This window comes from Crocodylus porosus, unplaced genomic scaffold (genome assembly GCF_001723895.1).
Source record: "Crocodylus porosus isolate Cpor-Errol unplaced genomic scaffold, CroPor_comp1, whole genome shotgun sequence".
NCBI classification, from domain to species: domain Eukaryota; kingdom Metazoa; phylum Chordata; order Crocodylia; family Crocodylidae; genus Crocodylus; species Crocodylus porosus.
The window spans coordinates 7,386,401-7,402,011 of record NW_017728932.1 but is presented as its reverse complement, the minus strand read 5'-3'; the positions used below and the strand labels follow the sequence as shown (position 1 = coordinate 7,402,011).

Sequence of the window (15,611 nt, the reverse complement as noted above, 5' to 3'; positions counted from 1 at the left end):
TATTATTATACTTCTAAATTATGACATACTGAAATAAAGTGGCAAACACCAAGGCTTCAGAAGAACAGTGGCACTCAGGAACAGAACCCAGGAATTCCACTTACTATAGTGTAATCACTGCATGGCTTTGCACTTTTCCTACATCAACTTTACATTTTCAAACTGCAGGTAACAAATGAACAACCAAACAGTTATTAAACGTGAAAAACAGGGAACCAGAATACAAGTGAACACGGAACATGTCACAAATATGCACTTAGTGGGTACATCTACATGAGACATTTACTGCAGTTGCCTAATTAGCTCTGCAGTAAAGTCTCAGCATCTAAATGTGTGGCCCTATTATGCCGCAGTAAACTAATTAACTTTGCCATAGGTTTGTACTTGTAAACACGAGTACTATCCTGCAGTGGCGTTTAGTGTGCCGCGATGCACAAGTACATGCTGATGGGGCTGGCTGGGAGCATAAGAATGGGGGCTTTCTGCTGGTTAGCCCTACACTGAAGCACCCTTGTACCCCAGCCAGCCCCTCCACAAGACATTGAGCCAGGTCAGAGCAGCACCAGACTGGCAGGCTAACTTGGGCTCCCTGCCATCTGGGGCTGCTCTGACCCGGCTCAATGTGCTGTGGTCCCAGGCACACGTGTAAACACTGTGCCCAGGAGCAATAAACTCCAGCACAAACTGTGCCAGAGTTTATTCAGCCAAATTAATTGCACATGTAGATATGCCCAATGAAGCCCAAAAGTCTTAACAAAGGATGGTCTAAAGTACTTTGCAAAAATAAAGCTTACTCATATAAAAAGCTAACCTTCCTTACCTCCCCTTGCTTAGAAGCTGAGAGTTTTCAGCACCTTGAACAATTGGGCTGCAACACTAATATGTGGGAGAAAAACCTCCCAATTCCAATGTTGGCTTTGCTGCTGAACACATTTGGAGCCTTGGTTTATTGACATACTTGCATCACATCAGTTTAACTCCGCTTATAAAGTAGGAAGAATGAAGTCTGTACCAGGACGGAGAATTTCAAGATGCTGACATTAAAGCTTTTGAAGTGCTTAGAGATCACTGGAAGAAAGGCACTAATACTTCTGAAAGCGTAAATTAACAGCATAAGCTTCAACATTCTCTGTTCAGTGCATCGGCTGCTCACTAAGTAATTTAAATGTAATACTTTGTCTGATAACCCCGGCTCATTTATTCCAAGTTAGCAGTGATATTGGTGGGAGTTTCGTGAGAAGAGGCTCAATGTTGTACTTGACTGTGTAGGTCAGCGTAAAACTACCGCAGGCATAATTTGCCTGCCAAATTTAAAATGAAACTCTTTATATGTATATATATATACACACACATTATTTTAGGAATTTCTGACTGGAATAGATCCTAGTGGGAATGCAATACTTTAATATGTTTTGTACGTGGTTAGGGAAATGAGAATTAAAGTAGGTGACTATAAAGTTTGTCTGGCTTAGAAGAGACTACCGAAGAATGTCGCTGCTGTGATAGGTATTATAAAAATGATAAATTTAAAAGGAAATAGCTGATTTTACAGATATATTTTTTTTTATAATAATGGATCCCTGTTACTGACTGCCTGGAGGGTGGTTTATGGACTGGCAAGATTAATTTCTGCCTTTTATTGGTATCTGTGGAAATTTCCATTTGAATTCACAAAGGCTCTGTCACAAGAGTGGAGTGTCTGCACCACACTGGTGTTACCGAGCACTGCCTGGAAAGCTTTCAGTTTGCTCCATGGCAGGACTTGGGAAAGATTTTAAAAAAGAACAACCTACGCCAATAGAAATTACCCTCGAGATAAGCCTTGTTGGTATTTCCAGGGCTCATATCTGATGGCATACCTCATTGTGAAACAGTAACTAAGTGCTATGTTGCATCGTGAAACTGCAGCAGCCTATCCTGTTTACTTGTCGCAAACTTCATCACTACAGGTCAAACACCAGTGTTGCAGTTGGTGACTATAATACTTTGTTATTCTATTGATTTTCCAAGGCACCACAAAGTATTTTTCAAGAGCTAATTAAGCTATCGATTAAGGACAGGTACCACTGTTACATTTAGAATCGACTCAACTAGGGTTAGGTTGATCTAAATACCCACCTGTGCAGAAGTTTAAAGGGGTTAAATTGGGCAAAAAATGGTGGGCCCAATCCAAGTTAGTTCACCTGAGGAGGTGAACTAACTTAGACTGGGAATAGGTTAACCCAATCTATCAAATGCCTGTATGGGTGTGGATCACAGCCTCTTGGCTGTGCTTTTCCTATCCTTCCAATCCTGACCAAGCAATCTTTAGCCTCCTAACCTCTCACCCGGACAGACAAGTCCCCCCAGTGGACCCACCAGCTCTCCCAATCCTGCCAACCCCACTGACCCACCAACCCCCGCTGCAGAACCCCAGCCTCTCCTCGAGCCTGAACATCTCTTTCCCCACCCTGAGTTACTTGCACTCGGCTCCCTGTACAGCTCCTGGCTGTACACAGTGCTCCTCGTTTACATTAACACAGATTAAAGTAGGCCACATGAATGTAGGCTGCGTGCGGCAAAATGCTCTACACACTGTCGACATGTCTGGATGCTGCTCCAATGCACTGTAATTACAGTGCTTTGGAGCAGACCTAATTAACTGAGTCGGCAGGAGTGTGCTAATTAGTGTGCTCCAGCAGCCTCTACATCTCATGTAACCAGCGTCCCTGGACTTCAAAATGGTGGTAGAAGCACTTTAACTAAAGCTCATCGAATGAGCTTTAGTTAAAGCACCTTGAGTCACTATTTTGAAGTGCGGGACACTGAATACAAGACACTGTGGGTATTTTAATTAGAGCAGCTCTAGGATCTGCTCTAATTAAAGCGACTCCAGAGCGTATGTGAAAGACGCCCATTGTGACTAGTAAAATTACTTATGATCCTCTACATTAGAAGACAGAGAGGGGTCAAGGAACCTTTTTCCCTCCAAGGTTAAACACATAATTAATGAAGGAGAAGTGGGGAATTCAAATCCCTGCTCTTCTTACTCTAAGTTCTCAAACAGGGTTCCTCTTTTTTTCCTGGTATAAAAAGTAACAGGCTAAATTCACCCTGCTAAAACTTCACGGGGCCATGAGTCAAAGCTTCATGTGTCTAACCCTTATGGGAACACGGGACCCAAGGGCTTTTGAAAAATCTCTTTACTTGTAAACACCTACCTACTTCTACACATTTTGTGGTAAGCACTTTTTTGGAGTGGATGCATTTGAAATACTTTTTATTAATAAAGATGATAATACACACATTTGTTACTGTTATAACTGAGAAGCTAGCAACTGTGTCTGCAACCAGATCTATTACAGGCAAATAAATCAGTCCGAAAGCATAGGGACGATGGAAGATAAAAGCATAAAACACAGTATTAGAAATTTTGGAAACCACCATCTCATAGAAGAATTATAAACCCATCTCTCTAATATGAATGGGAATTACATGCATGAAAACTAAAAGGACAAAACAAATCATTAGTGTCTTCAAAGATACAACTGCTTAGATAAACAGAAGAGGCTGCAATGACAGAAACAAAGTACTGAGCATTACTGAAATAGCATTTCATATTTTACCATGTTATTCACATTAATCCTCAAAGGATACATGCACTGAAATTACAGGCTGTAAATATAAAATAGCTTATTATGGATTTATGGTATAATTCGGAAGCAATTCATATGGTATGCTTAATATGGGCAGATGTTTAAGCCCTCCCCACCCCCCAAATATCAAGAAACATGCTGGAACCTCCGTCTCAATTATTTTCTGCATGTAATTGTTCAAATAAAGTCACATGCATCAAAATGACTTCCCACAAATGGTTCACATCATGATCCAGGTCTGATACCATTATAACATAATACCCAACATTTTTATAGTGTATGGTACCAGGGTATGTTTGCTACTGGAATATACATCATATATCCAATAAGGTGATGAAAAGCTTCTAAACCGCAGAGCTGGGATTCCAATTGTAAACTTCCCAACGTTGAAAGATATTCAGAAGTGTCTGGTACCTCCTTTGTCCACATATAATAGTTCATTTTTAGGAGAACCTTGTCAGTATAGCACATATAATATGCTTCCATATGAGTAACTGGCATGTATTTTATTACTACAGCTGTGAAGCTGGGAGGCAAATTCCTACATATCAATGTCCAATGCTATGCTGCTTAGGCAGACCCCTTTACTCATGATTAGGCTGCATAGCACAGCAGCTGAAATAAAATATGTTACAGATCACTTTACAATCTTCTGCTGGTTAGCTTTCATTGAGTATGCATGTGTGCACACCTGCATGCAGGCTCAAAATTGTTCTAATTTTTTTTAATTCAGTCAAATCCAACTTTTTCTTCATCCTGCTAATGTACTGCTGCATATACATTACCCCTCACAATCTTCAAATCTCCGTAGAAAAGCAACATCCTTACATTTCCTACTACTTGTGGTAATACAAATCATTCCATGGCAAACTTATCGATTTAAAAGGAGCTCAATTCACTTGCTCTTCAGAAATATCAAGTTTACCTCGGAAATAAATTGATTCCTATTTGTTGTTGTAAAGATTATGAACATGCTTAAAAGAAAGCAGACCTTCAGACGGCTGTTCATGCTGCACTTCGCTAATCATGGTACATTCTTTGATTGCTTGTTTTAGTTTGTATTTTGCTGATTCAGTTGCACATGTCTTCTTGTAAAAAAGGGATTATCAATATTAAATCAATTCTGTCTACTCTACAAAGGAGAATGAAAAGCAGACCATTTTTTCCAATACAAACAGTCTGCAAAAGGTAAAAGGCAGGATAATACACTAGCAGTTTAAGGCTCGAAAATTTAGAACAAAATAATTCAGGTGAACAACATATTTCTGAAACTTTCATTGACATTAGGGCTGGAAGGGACCTCGGAAGATCATCAAGTCCAGTTCCCTCTCCCCCCACCCCCCGAAGGGGGCAGGAAGTCAACTGGGGTCAGAGGATCCCAGCAAGATAAGCATCCAAACGCTTCTTGAAGGAGTCCAGGGTAGGTGCTAGAACCACCTCTGGAGAGAGTCTATTCCAGGCCTTGGGGGCGCAGACCGTAAAGAAGTTTTTCCTTATGCCCAGCTTAAAACGGTCTTGGAGAAGTCAGTGAACGTTGGACCTTGTCATCCCTGGGGGTGCTCTGGTGAACAGGCGTTCCCCTAGATCCTGATGTACACCCCTTATGTATTTATAGGCTGCCACCAGGTCCCCCCTGAGCCCATGCTTTTCCAAGCTGAAGAGTCCCATGGCTCGCAGACTCTCTTCATAAGGCCTGTTCTCCTGCCCTCTGATCATGCGCGTGGCTCTCCTCTGGACTCTCTCAAGTTTCTCTTCATCCTTTTTGAATTGTGGAGCCCAGAATTGGATGCAGTACTCCAGCTGCGGCCTCACCAAAGCTCAGTACAGTGGGAGGATGACATCCTGAGATTCACTTGAGAAGCATCTATGGATGCAAGCCAGGGTTTTGTTTGCTTTACCAGCCATGACATTGCATTGATGGTTCATGTTCATCTTGCGGTCAATCATGACCCCTCAAGTCCCTTTCGGCCATGGTGCTGGTCAGCGCAGCACTGCTGAGCCTATAAGCATGCTGCGGGTCCCAACTCTCCCGTGGTGGAGTACCTTGTATTTTTCCATATTGATGACATCAGGTTTATATCCACCCACTTACTAAGCCTACCCAGGTCAGCCTGCATCACCAGCCTAATCTCGGGTGTGGAAGCTCTACCCCAAAGTTTACTGTCATCAGCAAACTTGGCCAGTCCACTTCGGATACCAGTGTCCACAGCATTAATAAAGACATTAAAGAGAACAGGTCCAAGGACAGAGCCTTGGGGGACACCACTGGTCACAGAGTGCCATGACGATTCACTTCAACTACCATTTTCTGGGTCCGACCTCAGAGCCAATTCCCCAGCCATCAGACTGTGATGTAGCCAAGGCTGCAGTTGACCAGTTTTTCCACGAGGGGATCATGGGGTACCTGGTCAAAGACATCCCTTGTGCTTTCAGGATCGCTCCCTTAAGGAGCAACCACTCCTCTTGGACTCCCCTCCCTGTCGAGTCATGACCCTTTAGGGCCTCGCCAACAAGCCTCCTGAGCTTATTGAAGTCAGCTTTCCTAAAGTGGAGAATTTCTGCATTGCTGACTGACTTGCCAGCTTTCAGATGGATAGTAAAAGTGATCAGCTCGTGGTCACTGTCTCCCAGCTTTCCGTTGATCCTTAGGTGGCTGACTAGATCATCCCCTTTTGCCAGTACCAGGCCCAGCAGCACTTTACCTCTTGTCGGTTCATAGACTTCTTGAGTCAGGTAGAGCTTGTCCACACACGTGAGGAAGCTTTGTGACCATTTGAATTTGGCCAAATGCTCTTCCCATGAGTTTTCTGGGTAGTTGAAGACTCCCATGACAACCATGCACCGAGAGCTTGCGTCTTCATGGAAAGCACAAGAGTCTTGAAGAATCTTGTGTGCTCCCGAGCAAGTGTTATAAGGAAAATGGATTAGAGCTTTAAATACAATGTATTTGACAACTTTGCCCATGAAATCTGCATCTTCAAATATGTGTTTTATTTCTAACAACAAGTATTGCTTCTTCAAACTTGTTATGCTAGGTATCATAAATTAAGAAATTGCTGAAGATATGCATGACACTTTACATATATATGCATAAGGAGCATTTTAAAACATTCATGGTTTACCGAATAGAAGCAGTCATGTTCTATCAAGAAATGAGAAAGTTGTAAAAACAAAATGTACAGAAAAGGATTTATTTTTTAACTTTTTTCATACTCAAGATAGGAAAGCAAGTAGATATTAATAATGTAAGCATTAAAATAATTATCAATTACTCACTGCACCTGCATGTATATATTGCACACACACTTTGCTAATTTTAAGTATTTAAAAAACACATGGAGAATTGCTGAAACTTGCAAATTGGGGGCTAAATGAACTAGGAATATTTTCTTAAAAAAGCAGAACTAATGCATCAAAAAGTGTACCTTGTTCATTTTTTTTGCACATAGAGGTTAGCTGCAATTATTTATAATACAGATGTTTGCCTTCATGCTCTGAATTCATCAAAACACAGAGTATGTGATCAAGCGCATCATGATCCCATAGTCAGCAAGGATGGAATTTAGCTGAATCAGGAACTATGTTAGTAAATTTTCTATAACATATTTTGTAAAAGTAACATTTTAAAAATAATATAACAGTTCATTGGAGCACCATGTTACTAAATCTTTAAGGCTGCTGACAGACATTAAAGGCGCGATGGGATTGCATGTGTGATCCCAACAACTGTACCTCATGCCATGCCACTTGTGCATGGCAGGAAGAGTGATTGTGGGATCAGATCCCAATATTGCTATATTTCCAGTAGAAAGGGAGCGTAGGATCAGAATCACAGGCTCCCCCTCCACTGGCAAGGAGCAATCTTTGCTATGCTCCTCAATGAGCTTACCGGTGCTTGCAGCCTCACAGAAAGCACGAGAGTCTCAAAGGCTCTTGCGTTCTCCTTAGGCTGGGAGCACTGGCCGCATGTTCAATTTAAGACGCTATGAGAACCAGCCATAAAATTATTACACTATATATATATATATATATATATGTGTATATATATATAAAATATTAAAAATATTTTGTGTAATAACTTTGTGACTTATTCTACATAATCATGCCCTTAACTGAATGACTGTGTGGCCGGGTCACTACTTAAGATGTGATTAACCAGTCTTCTATGTTGTTCAAACATGATTAACCAGTTAATCACTTATGTGTAATGTCTGCCATGGGCCTAAGCAGCAGCAAAAACTGTTTAATTGTTGTTTTTAGTGAGAGTGCAGACAGAATGTTAGCTGCTGAAAGAAAACCAGGCAGAAGGTAGAGCACCAACTGCTTCAGAGAGGCATGAGGTTTTGTAGGCAGCAACCTACTTCATCAGACTCTATGACTAATGTGCCACCCCACCCTACCTTCTGCCTTCAAATAAACATGGCTAATCACCTCTCTGAAAGAAAATCTGTTTATTATATGCATATGTAAGTGTATGTGGCAGTGAAAAAAAAATCAATGGCTACATAAAACTTCAAGGTTACTGCCAATGCTGCACCTCACAATCTCAGATAATTCCATAAAAGTAGCAAAAATAGACTCTACTCATTCAAAATCAGTCCCATACCAACAAAGGCAGAGAAGAGCCTCCAGCACTTTTCAGCAGTACAAGGCTTATGACACACATTTAATGAACCGATTACACTGTATTTGGATATATGCATTAAATTGTCATTGGAGATGAACTTTCACTTTGCAACAACATAACAACATTTTTTTTTAGTTTTAACTTTTCTCTTATCTGTCACCATATTAAATTTTCTATTTGCGAAAAGTATTAAAAACCCCAAACTGGAAATTTCTTTTTGTAATGTGCTGATCTTTAAATCCTATTCTTTTTTAATAGAGCTATGTAAAATTTCAAATAAAAAGAGCTCAAGATATTATCCTAGTATATATCTATATCCATGTAGCTGATGTTGAGCAGTATATAGTCCAAAGGCGCGCACACACAAAAAAGCAGGTGATACCCACAACTGCTGAGCTTAATCAGTAATAAGCATTCTTAGAGAACTTTTTGTGTGTTGTTCAAACACGAGTCTTGAAAATTTAACAACATACTCTGCACACACAAAAGTTCTGTACACTTAAGAAAAAAAAGATAATGCAATAGTAGCACTTATTTAATAACAAGCTTTAATTTGCTTCAGTTCTGCTGAGCCAACGTGGCATTATATGAGCAAGATGTATTCTCTGCCTCATGCATAATCAACAAAAGAATCAGTGAAGTTCTAATTGCAGCATCTTCATTTAAGAGGCAGAAAGAGAACACATATATTTGCAGATTCAAGCCTGGGTTTGCATGTGTAAATGAGGGCATAATTTACTCTTCAGAATCTTAATTATTGGTGATGATGCAGAAGGAGGAAAGAATCCAGACTGATTTTCACATCTCAGGTTGAGATTGTAGGGCGATCTTTTAGAAAGAGTCTTTGGAGCCTCTTTCAAACCTAATCTGGAATTCAAAGAGAAGGAATGAATACAAAAAAAATGGCAATGCTATTTTTAGTCACTTCGCACAGTACAAGTATGGGCCAGATCCTTCATCAGCATTGACTAAAATAGAACTAAGTCTGTAATGTAGTAGACAAGCTTGTATGTCTCAGCACAGGTCTAAAGGAATATGGTGGGGAACAGCACCTATCAGACTGAGAAGGCAGGGAAATGTTTCTGGTAGCAATAAGCCTTTGAATAACAAAATTAATGTATTCTTGCTGATGCCCAAACAGCTCCTGAAAATACCTAAATTGGTTGAACGTAAGGTGACATTTGTATGGCTTTTGCCATGGCAGCCTCATCTACCCAAGTACTTGGGCGGAGGATCTTGATTTTGCTGTAACTGAATGTTTGACCCTTGAAGATACACAGGTCTTATTTGTACGGCTTCAACGGTAATCAACTAGGATTCTACGTCCTTTAAATTCTGTGGTGGCTTCTCCCTTATTAGGCTGTCCTGCTCTTCTTGCAAATCTGTTGACTATATTTGTACAGAAAAAATCACTACACCCTATAGTACTTCTGTTGACCAGGATTTGCATGTAGGGTGGCTCAAAACCATCAAAAGCGTTCACAAAATGTCATGTTCAAACAAGATAGAAAGGATGTTCTTGACCTGCACTGTTCGAGATGAACAGTAATGATCGCCAAGAAATGACCCTGAAGCTTCATTTCCTGTCAAATGTTGTCCTTGCATTTTGACTAACATAGGAAAAAAGAGCACTGTCTTTCTCCTCACCTCATCTTATCAACACTGGCTAACACCCTGAACTGCGACGCATGGGTGGCATTGGACTAAGTAACTGGCACAGTGTCACAAATGTGTAAACAGAAGTGTTCCATTTTCTATGGAAATTGAGGAAATTGCCAGCAAAGAGCACTTTTACATGCAATACCAATGCCCATAGGTCTGTGGGCAAATATACCAGAAATAAATGGCCCAGAGGAGCCCGTGCTCTTGCAAAGATAACAGGCAAAAGCACTTTGTCGCAACTGCAGGATCTTGTACAGTTTGTCCTTTAAAGAGAAAAGAAGATACCAAGATATGTTGGTGTCTTAATGCAGAGGAGAAACAAGGATTACATAGAGAAATGTAAAAATTCAGTCCTAAGTTTCACCCACAATGAGCAAATAAATGTTTGCTTGGAGCATATATAATTGAATGCAGTTACATCCTGGTTCCTTTTTCATGCCCTTGTGTAACAAGGTATTTAGCAAAGTTTGCAGATTCGTTGGAATTGGCCTCAAACTTACCACCTCTGGGCTATCAACTGTGTGCTTTAGCACCTACACCACCCCAGCACCCCATTTTTGCGTGGGGTTGCACCCGTGGGGGTGGCAAGGTCATGCCCCCAGAGGTTTGGCCAGAACTGCCTCCTGGGCAGTAAAGTCTGGGGGCAGAAAGTCTATCTATGGAGAACAGCAATGTGGGGGAGGAAATGCTTCATCCTGGGATGCTGAAGGACTGCAACTTGGGCAGCTCATCTGTGGGGAGTGGTCACACATTATTGGAACATGAGCTGGGTTACATGCATCAGAGGGATTCTGCTCTGGAGTGGTGTAACTTTAAGTTGCCTAACGTGTGCTTAAAACTAGTTTCAGGAGCTGATGTGTGGGCAATCCAGGGGTTAAGAGCTCCAGGAGCTGCCTAAAATAAATGTGCAACAAGGCCCTTACCAAAGATGGTTTTAAAACAAGCTCTCAAGAGAGCTTGATATACAGCATCATCCATTTCCTTTTTTTAATTTTACAATAATTAATCCCACAATAAACACTGGTATATGCAGCATCAGTCTTGGTATATCTATGCAACACCTACTGCAACGTGTTTCAGCTTCACAAGGATAGCAGCTTGAGCAAAAGAGTTCACCTGAACCTCACAAACTGTCGGTCTCTTCCTCCATCTCCCACATGGAGAAATGCCTGGAGGCAAGGGCTATAATAAAGCCTACAAGAAAAAAGCATTTGAGGCCAGATGGTACCAAGAGCCCAATTATCCCAATTATCAGGGAAAACAGCCACAGAAATTAACTGGTGACTCAGAATCAGGTTGAGAATAGAGGGTAATAGTGGTGAGTCAAACCCTGAACCTGCCGCTGAGAACGATTATACTAATTAGTGCCGCTAATATTCAACTGGACATTTCTGAGCAATAACTGAGTGAGGAGCTAGCTCTCCTGCCCATTCCACTCAAAGCCATGTGGGCTGCTAGCAAATGTTAGTTCAACCAGCTGCATGCTGGAATAAATGCAAGTCTTACGTAGCACTCCTGAGCTCTCTCCTAGAAACACTCGTGGAACCAGGTAGGTGGAGGGGTGTAAAGAGAAAAGAAAAAAAGTAGGTTATATGATCTAGCCTTGCTGATCTAGCTCTTTTCTTCCCTTTGTTATGTTTCTCATCCGGTTGACAAGTGCCCAGGCATTCTCTACAACAGGAATAGGTCACCATCTCTCCTGTTGTTCCCATACTGCAATCCCAACACTTGTCTGCGTTATTCTCCTTAAATCTAGTCTTCAATCCCATAATTGAAAACCATAAGGCAGCAGTGAATTAGAAAGCAGTAAGATTCCAGAAAAGGAGCAGACCTTTCTATGAAAAACAGGCATGCCATAGTTATATTAGATGCAATTTTTAAAAAAGCAAAGAAAACATTTGAAACATACCCAATGATGGGCAGATAATTTCATAGTTGAGCTTCCTCTGAAGCTTCAGGCAATGAATGACGTTGGAGACAGGACACTGGACTGGGTGGGCTACTATTCTGATCCAATATATCCAACCCTATTTTTCAAATAGATTTAGGAGTGCCATGAACCGTTACGGTGTTCAGTCATCACAGGGCCACAGCATAAAGTTCAAGGGCACAAATCTACCATTACAATGGTAACACTAGTGGCCTGCCTGCTTGCCACATAAATGTGCTTCACTTTTGATAAAAAATAAAGCATGCACAAGTCTTTTCCCTGTCCTCTCATCTCCCTTCACAGATGAGTAGAAATTGCACCTTGAGTTTATCAGCAATAAAACCTGCAGCTGATCAGCTTTGTCCTTCACCTTCAGTTGCACACAGTGAAAAACATACAAGGAGAGAATATCTCTGATCTGCATTTCAGAGCTTGGTGGGTCACATGTAGCCTGTGGGTAGCACAGTAAGCAGTTCTGGTATACAGACAGAGATTGTTTCTAGGCAGAAGAGGAGGTTGCAAGGAAATCTCATCTTATGTCAAAGATGTAAATGAACTGAATGTCCAAGCCCAAGCATTGCTAGTTGGCATCAAAACTATCCATGTTCTTATTTGATGTAACGAGTCATATCATTGTTCAGTGTCAGAGTTTGAACCTCAGACCTTAAGCACCAAAAAACCTGACACTCTCCTACTTGAGCCCAAAGAATACCTCGGTCAGCTGTCAGCATCAATACGTTGTTCTTCTATTTGGGGACACAACCTGCATTTTAAATCATAGTGCATTGGCAAGACCAGCAGCTTCTGCTCCAGAGGGGACTAGATCGAAAGAATCAGTGCTGCAAAAGGCCACGAGTGACGTTTTACAGGCAGAACTATCTAATTTGGATTACACCAGTGATTTACCAAAAGCCAAAGCATCTTTCTTGCAGAGGAAGTGCCAAACTAAAAACCTGAACCCAAGCTCCCCAAACTAAGGAAAGTTCAGCTCTGGCCCTGAGCAACTTTCATTCAGGAATATGACATTTCCTTATTTGTTATCTTTATAAGGTGCAAATCTACCCTGCTTTCTGGGAAAAAAGATCCAGAACAAGAGACTCTGAACAGAAAGCCTTGCTGGGCAACATATTAACATTTTGAGTCTGTGGGCACTATAAATGCCAAGTAGTTTCTATCTGAGCCAATACGTTTTCACAGTTATATTTAAAATTAATACATGCTTTGTAATGCTCATCAGCCAGAGGGTTTTCAACAGTTTTCTTACTAATGCAGCAATTTTAAATCCATTTAGACTAATTTCCTTTGACTTGAATCTATTTTAATCAGAAACCAGGATACTCAACTTAAATGATTTGTATAAAACCCATCATAAAATTGCAATAAAATTTCATCCACAAAATAGAAAATAGATCTGGGAATAAGTAGGAGAATGCAAACTATCCAGATCCTTTAGCAAAGGCATACCCATACCATGCAAAGGCATAACCATACAAAATGGCCACGTAAAATGTAAAGATAGTCCAGCCCTGAAGAAACATGAGCAAAAAGGGCATTTATACATGCTTTGAGGTTGGGGGGTGTTGGTGAGGGAAGAAGGCAATTTAATTACAGCGGCTGAGAGTCACTCTAATTAAAGTGCCCATAGTGTCACGTATATGCGCCAGCAGGGGTGCTTCAACTAAAACTCATTCAACATTTTGAAGTGCGGGGATGCTGAATAAACACGACACGGAGTCAGAGCAGACATGCAGCACATGTATAGGTGCCCAAATAGATTACTGAATTATTCATAATATACAAGAGACACTTACAAAAATACACAAGTAGAACACTAAAATTTCCTTTCAGAAACCACCTCCTTCCCTTAAACCATGCATGCATAACAAAAAAAAAAAAAAAAAAAATGGAAGAAGAGTAACGTTCCCCAAACAAAACTAATAATATAATGGTAAGGTAAAAATACAGGAATGAGTCCACCCTGGCCACACACCATAAAGATCACAGTAAAACATAAATTCCCAAACTCATCTCACAAATTAGGGCCAGTAATGCTAGAGGACAGAGTTGCAGGTGAGGAAGTGTGAATAAGAAGCAAAAACTTGGATAACTGTAAGAAAAAGTCCTGTCTTGAGGATTTTTCTTTGTAGTAGGATTTTCAAACCAGGTAGTCAGAGATACAAATGTTCTGATTTGTACCTGCCATTCATTTTACTCAGATTTCTAAGTCTGAGTAAAATGAATGGCCGGTACAAATGAACTGTAAATTAGACCAGGAAAAATGGCACCAACCTCTTTGAAAATCCTTTCAAACATTTCCACTGGCCATGGTGGGGAGAGTAGAGACCATTTAGTGCATTTTACTGAAACTTATGCAGCATATTGGTAAATAAGAGACTACAACTTTTCATGCCATTAGCAACTTAACCATTTACCAGTGTGTATTACATGTTTATCCTTCTCTTTATTCCCTATCATCTGTAGTTATCCTTGTCAATGGTCTAATGACAGAGCAAGTGGGCACACATCTTTGGGAATCTGTATCTTCCTAGCTGCATTTCATCACAGCCTTCAGTCATGTTACTGACCTATTGAATTTGATGCTTCCTATTGCAAGGAATATTCCTGAAACCCATATCTATAATTCAGCTTCATACAAATAAACTTGCAGCAATGTATTTTCCCAAACTCTTAGCAAAATGATTTGTCATTTCACTTGGCAACTGTTCTCCATCTTATCATTATAATCTTAAAGGCGATCAGGAAGGAAAAAAAAAAGTACTTTGTTATTAAGAGATATTTGGAGCCAGACGCAGGTCTTAATGCAGAATTAAGCCACCTAAGTCCAATACTGCAATCCAAAATGCAGCCTAACCAAAGAAGGAACCTCTTGCTTTGTTGTTTAGAGTGGAAAGTTTCAGTTACCTGCAGTTCTCTGTTGCCGCAAGCCTGGAACTGCATAACATGGGCAGCGAGCAACTTAGCTCCCACCTCAGCCCTGCAGTCTAGGTAGAACAACATCCAAGCTTCCCAAAATACCCAGCAGATGCATTCAAAAGGATGCCTGATGTATTGTGACAGCGGTGAGTTCAGCCCAAAGCACAACAGCCACAGATACTTTCATTCAAAAATGTTTGGGGGAAGAGATGGTGGTGCTGGTGCCTGCCTTTTATTACAACAGCCTGGAGACTAGGGCACTCACTAGGGAGTAGGAGACCTCTGGGTTTTGCATTGCACTCTGGGGGCCGTGTCCCTACAGGCGCTGAAATCAGCAGCTAAGTCCTTTCTTGAGTCCCTTTGAGCACCCATACAGAAGTGGCGTTCTTTATGAGTACATTGGTAGCACAGCAACGTGACTATGGAGCCTACGCATGACATTGAGTGTAAAGGAAACACCAGAAGACCTTAAACTGAATGAAATGTCTTTTTGACCCATATTTCAGGGGGGGGTTTTTTACCCTTTCCTCCCCCCGCCACCACACAAGAATGTCCTTGAACAACTGCCATAAACCGGGGGAGGGAGCAAGATGACAGCTACCTGAGAGGCAAAGACAAATGGGTGTTTTACACAGTAAACCTCAAGTAAAAGTGTTAAAGACAAAGTGGACATGGCCTTGGGTTCATTTATTGTCCCCTCATTCTCTGGGCTAACAGAGTCAGGGAATGCAGAAAAGGAAGACTGCTCATCTGTCCATTTGGGTGCGACTTCCAAATATCTCTCCCTCTCCTCAATTGCAACACCTCTGGGTTTGCAATTCTG

At 41.0% G+C, this 15,611-nt stretch overlaps 1 protein-coding gene across 1 annotated transcript in view; it reads right to left on the bottom strand.

Moving 5' to 3' along the window:
• The window catches only part of WBSCR17 (Williams-Beuren syndrome chromosome region 17), a 311,468-nt gene that overhangs the window by 220,925 nt on the left and 74,932 nt on the right, over positions 1–15,611 (bottom strand). The gene's annotated exons all lie outside the window — the stretch shown is intronic.